We start from the raw sequence: 6,017 nt of genomic DNA, 5'->3' as shown, positions 1-6,017 counted from the left end.
GTGCAGGATGAGGGGGGTCTGGGACCTGGTGCAGGATGGGGGGTCTGGGACCTGGTGCAGGATGGGGGGGGGGGGGTCTGGGACCTGGTGCAGGATGAGGGGGGGGGGGTCTGGGACCTGAGGGAGAGAAGGAGCATCGGTAAGAGAAGCTGAACAACGCTCTAATGATCATGTTCCAATCCAGAAGAATTCAACTCTCGTAGTGTGTGTGTGTGTGTGTGTTTGTGTGTGTTTGTGTGTGTGTTTGTGTGTGTTTGTGTGTGTGTGGTTAGCTCAGGGGTGGGCAAACTTTTTGACCTGCGGGCCACATTCGGTTCTAAAATGTGACAGAGGGGCCGGGTCAGGAGCATTTGGACACGTAATGTAATTTATTAAACCTGGAGATTGCGTCTGTTTTTTATACATTTCAATTTAAGGTGCAAAGTTAAAGTAATCAACATTTACTGGAAAGAGATCAATGGAATCACTTTCAACATTCAAAACAAATTATTACCCAACGAAGTACTCAAACTCAATAATTTCTAATTGTTTTAAACCCATAAAATAATGGACGGATTGTCCTGAGAGATAGACTGTCTTAAATATCCTGCCTGCAGCAGAAACTAGAAAGGGGTCTTTAAAGTCAGGGCGATGTGCGGCGTCATCTGGTCAGCATGTGTATGAACCCGTCACAAACAGACTGACAGCGCTTTACTCGAGAAAATATGACCCTAAAGCTGACAATTGAACGATTTTTACAAATTATTCATATCTCTTCTGAAAACACACATTTACTCATGTGGACGAACTGTTTTGGTGTTTGAAATTAGTTTACCAAAGGTCATAGGTTCACAAAAGCAGTGAAATATCTGAATACAATGCTAGATACATGTAATTGCACCTGTCCATCCTGGAGAGGGATCCTCCTCTGTTGTTCCTGATCCGATGTGAGGTCAAAGGTCAAAGGTCAGGGATGTCTATATGCACAGATTGTAAAGCACTCCGAGCCAAATTTGTAATTTATGAAATTGGGCTCTACAAATAAACTGAATTGAATAAATGAGGAAAACCAAATTTTTTATTCATGTTTTTTTAGTAAAAATGATGTGGTCTGTCACACATTCACCAAAATGATAAAGATGGGACTGAGAAATGACTTCATATTGCAGATAAAGTTTCATGGGGTGTGTGCAAATCAAAAATGACCATTAATTTTTGTTAAAAATAAATATGTGTTGTACATAAAAAAAAAAAATCTACATTATATACATGTTGTGAAATAGAAAACAGAACACAACTATTGACAGACTATTTACAATATGGCTTCACTATAATAACATCATGTCATCGTGTCACGAGACCTCTCTGCTGGCCGGGCAGGTGGAGCTGCAGGTGGAGCTGCAGGCACTGGTGAATCCTCTCTGTAAAATACAAGACTCGTCAGCAGCGCGCACAAGTTACGGACACCGGGACGGACACCGTGACACGTAACGTGTAGTAAAGACTCTTACCCGGTCCAAGTGGCTCTCTTCTGGCTGCGTGTTCCTCCTCGTCGCTCCGCAGCTCCTCCAGGCTCCGCGCTGCTCGGCAAAATCACTGCGGCTGTTTCTAAATGAGCCTCACCTGTGTGGTGGGCGGGTCCCTTGTGATTTACTGAGTGTTCATTGGTTGTTGTTTGACAGACAAACGGATTGACAAATCATGGTGAAGGGTTTTGTGTGACGAGTACTTTCCGCGCCAACGCACACCGGAAGTAAACAAAGTCGCGATTTGGACAAGTTCGGCGGGCCGGATTAAAAAGCCTAACGGGCCGGATGTGGCCCGCGGGCCGTAGTTTGCCCATGTCTGGGTTAGCTCCATCGCGCGCCCCTCCAGGACCTCTACGCAACAACAGAAGAAGGAGATGTTCTGAGAAGTTTGGGTGAGGAGAAGGATCGGTGGAACATGGGCTCCTCTATCTCTCCCCCCCCCTCTCTCTCTTTCTCTCTCTCTCTCTCTCTCTCTCACAGAATCAAGAGATCGAGGAGCTCACGAAGATCTGCGATGAACTGATCACCAAACTGGGGACAGAATAGGAGCCTTTAGTGAATGTAAACACTGCACATGGTCAACCTCCCTCTCTCTCTCTCTCTCTCCCTCTCTCCCTCTCTCTCTCTCTCTATGAATAAAGTGTGGCCCCCTGGTTTATCTGCTGCCGGCTGCACTGACTGAGCTTCAGAGGGAAACTCCGCCTCCATATTTCATGGCAAACCATGAAAGCCTCCGGGGAGGAATTTTCCTGGAGGAAAAGGGAGGGGGAGAGGAGGGAAGGAGGGAAGGAAAACGGCGAAAGTAAGAAGACTTCCACGTCGTTGGGGTGTTTTTTAAGGGGGAGGGAAGTTGACGTCATGGCAACAGCCAAACAAAGTGCAAAGCACACAGGCTTAAAGAAACAAAACACTTCCTGCTGCTCGGCCGGAGACGTTTGAGACGTCACATCTGCTCATCGGAAACATCTGGAGTGTCTCCTCATGGAGGTTCAGCAGGAGGAAGAGGAGGAAGAGGAGGCTTCAACTTTAGGAGGGAATGAAGCAACATCAGTTCTTCAGAGTCCTTCAGAGGTCACAGATGAATAATCATCACGCCAGGCAGCTCCACGTCTCATGATCTACATGTGTGATGTGGACTACAGCGGAGACACACCCTCCTCCTCCTCCTCCTCCTCCTCCTCTGCAGGGACACTTTCTCAGACACGCGACTTCCATTGACAGCAGATTGCAAACGGAGAGTTTTCACATTGCAGAACATTTAAAAGATGAAGGACCAAACAAGTGAAGACTCCCCCGGAGAATTAAAAAATCTCACATGTTGCTTTTATTTATTTAATTCTCAGTCAAAGTGCTCTGGAATATTTTATTGTTCAATTCAACCATAAAGAGTCTGTTAAGCCCTGGCCAGCACAGATCAATATATATTTTTATATATATTTATATAAATATATAAAAGTGTAGAGTGATGCAAATTTATTTTATATATATATATCTATATATATATTTATAATTATATATATATAAATATATAAAATTGCAGAGTGATGCTGATGTATTATATATATAAAATAAATATTTCTATATATACATATAATAAAAGTGCACAGTGATGCTAATTTATATATTTATATATATATAGATAAAAGTGCAGAGTGATACTAATTTATTTAATATATATATATATATTTATATTCATATATATTTATCTAAATATATATATATTGTATAAATAGTTATCTATATATAAAAAGTTCAGAGTGATGCTAATCTATTTTAAATTGTGGGTTATTGTTAAGGTATTATGACGTCATGACACGAGAAGCCCACGTTCAGGTTAATCTTTAAGACACTTGGTTGGAAAATACACATTTGATAAAAGAAAAAAGTTAATTTACCTTTTTATTTTAAGTTTGAAGGAGTGCCAAGAAGACGAAAAAAAGAAAAGCCACTAATAGAAAAGTCACCAAAAAACTGTCTGCGCGCGTGCGAGTCCCCTCAGCAGATCTCCTCCTCGGGACTCTGAGTCTTCTCCTGCAGGAGGTGCGGTCCGGAGCAGCGGGTCTTTGTCCCTCCAGGACCGGGTCTGCTCTGCTCCCCTCAGCCCGCCGCGCGCTCCCGTCCCGCGGCTCCGCGCGCACAGGAGCCAATGAGAGGCCGCCTCAGCCTCCTGGTCCCGCCCCTCTCCGGCCCAAAAAGCACGCTGCACGAAACCTATGACGCAATGTAAGGTCCACTCCACGGGCATCTCGTGGAGCTGTAAGAGTGGGCTTCTCTTGTGGTGTTGAATACAGAATGTGTTCATTTATTAATAGTTATATGCTGTAAAGTTATTTTTACTCTTAACAAAGTTATGTTTCAAGCTTGAGGATGCACTCAAAAATATGTGTTTAGTATTTAAATTGAATTAAGTGACAGCTGTAAGATAAACAGTGGCGGCTGGTGACTTTTTTGGGGGGGGGGGGGGGGGCGCAGTGGTTTAAATATCACTCAACAATGAGAAGAAGAGAGGTTTTGAGTAGAATATTGTAAAAAACAAAGCTTTATTTCAAGAACACAGCGTGCTCAACACTGTCCAACAACAACTATCAACACACTGTAACTTTGGGCATGAGAGGTTCAGAGCAGCTTTAAGGAACATTGGGTTGGGTTTCAGAGGTTTGCAAAATAAAAGAGTTTCACCCTCACATGAAAGAGGTTCAGAGCAGATGTAACTGATGTGGAACGGGCATGGAAGAAGTCGGCTCAGATGGTGGATTTTCCCAGCACTTATTTATTCTGCAGAAGACAACAGAACACACACATTTGCCTTCTGATTTGTCTCTGCACTTCCACTTCCCTCAGCAAAAAAAAACCATTGTCCATGGAAGACAGGACCACATTAAATCTAAATAATAACAATTCTCATCAAAAACCATGACATGTAACATACAAGGGGAAAACAGAGACCCCTAATGGACAAAATAAATAACTACATGAGCTAGAAAGTGGCTCAATGAAACCGCCACCAAACATATATTTTGACAGTCTAAATGACACGACAGCTGGACGCCGGGATCGTATTAACATTCCATTACTGTATGTAACATAAACGGTTAATTTTTATTAAAGAATATAGCCAAAATAGTGCAAAATCGTTTTTCACTCAACTCACCCTCGGCAATATAAAACCATTGTGACGGAAAGACGGACTCAGGAGCAGGAAGTGCAACAGATGGAAAGCAATTTCCGCAGGAAACAGATTTTTAAAAATAACGCTAAATAAAAATAGCTCATTAAAATAAAATTCACAAACACTCAATAATATCTTTGAACAACAAACAAAAATAAAATACAATACATTGAAAACAAGAAATGACAGAGTGCATTTCTAACTGTTTGACAGAGTAGACCCACTATATGTAAAGAAAAGTAGCCTCCTCTCTTCAAAGTGGTCAAACTTCTCAATAACTCTGGTTAAAGTCCATCATGTCTGTAACCAGCCTGTTTCCATTATTCTGGAGGGAATGTGTCTGTTTTTCAGAACTTCTTGGTTGTGTTTTCGATGCCAGTTCGGTCTGCAAACAGGGTTAGCTTCATGCTGTTAGCGAGTTAGCTCCATGCTCTTAGCTAGATAACTTCGGCAAGATTCGTGCTTTACACTTGTCTGAAGCTCTGTAGATCCCTCACCCCGTTGTAGTCCAGAGAGTTTCCGTCCCAGGACTTTGGAAAACAGACAGGGGAAACAAAAAACGAATTACTCATGGAGCATTCAGCTAACCAGCTCCGGTTAGCATATCGGCTAGAGGAGAACCTCCGGGTGTACGTCCTCCCGCGGTCAGCGCTTTGCTGCAGAATTTTTTAATCCGGATGTTCGGGTCCCAACTCTTTCAGCCTCTTCTTGTCAATATCTGACCGTCGATTGAAAGGTGTTTGGTGTAGAGATACCAGAGTTTTCAGTCGCCGACGCCATACTAACATAAAGCCTCTGCTAGCTATGTTGCTCGCGTACCTGCGTGGAGCTCTGGGCAGCAGGGTTGCCAGGTCTGTGTGACACAACCAGCCCAAAAACCAGCCCAATATCAGAACTCAAAATATGCCCGTGCCAAACCATATACACTGCTTTTAAAGTCCAACAGCATTGCTATCATTGCCAAATGTATTATAATATCTACAAAGTAACATCAAATGTTTAGTTTGCCAGCATTAAAAGCAGTTTTCCCTCAAGTTATTTCACCTAGGTCCTAAAATGGCCTTGTGTAATTAGATACAGTATATTATCATAAATAAAATGTGTGAACGTGCTGATCTGGAGTCAGTTTGGTAGGATTTGGGTATGAATAAATTATTTAATTTAAAATATGGATTTTTATTTAAAGATATTCATGTAATTTGCATGCAAAATAGGTCTACCCGAACCAAGGACAAACAATTCAACCCGCGCAACACTTCAAAAGTGGCCCGATTCCGCAGGAAAACCGCGAACCTGGCAACACTGCTCTATGGGCTGAGGGAACATACGGGTCTCTGATC

At 42.6% G+C, this 6,017-nt stretch overlaps 2 long non-coding RNA genes across 2 annotated transcripts; both read right to left on the bottom strand.

Annotated features, from left to right (window-relative positions):
* Nucleotides 1-1,080: 1,080 nt before the first annotated feature.
* Nucleotides 1,081-3,565, bottom strand: LOC130208918 (uncharacterized). The gene is made up of 3 exons (XR_008834500.1): nt 3,404-3,565; nt 1,491-2,257; nt 1,081-1,400 (listed from the first exon to the last, which is right to left on the bottom strand). It is a non-coding gene; the product is annotated as an uncharacterized LOC130208918 (long non-coding RNA).
* A 464-nt stretch (nt 3,566-4,029) lies between these two features.
* Nucleotides 4,030-5,167, bottom strand: LOC130208919 (uncharacterized). The gene is made up of 2 exons (XR_008834501.1): nt 4,660-5,167; nt 4,030-4,283 (listed from the first exon to the last, which is right to left on the bottom strand). It is a non-coding gene; the product is annotated as an uncharacterized LOC130208919 (long non-coding RNA).
* Nucleotides 5,168-6,017: the final 850 nt, after the last annotated feature.

Source organism: Pseudoliparis swirei, chromosome 18 (genome assembly GCF_029220125.1).
Source record: "Pseudoliparis swirei isolate HS2019 ecotype Mariana Trench chromosome 18, NWPU_hadal_v1, whole genome shotgun sequence".
Classification (NCBI taxonomy): Eukaryota; Metazoa; Chordata; class Actinopteri; order Perciformes; family Liparidae; genus Pseudoliparis; species Pseudoliparis swirei.
This window is presented reverse-complemented; position numbering and strand designations above follow the sequence as displayed.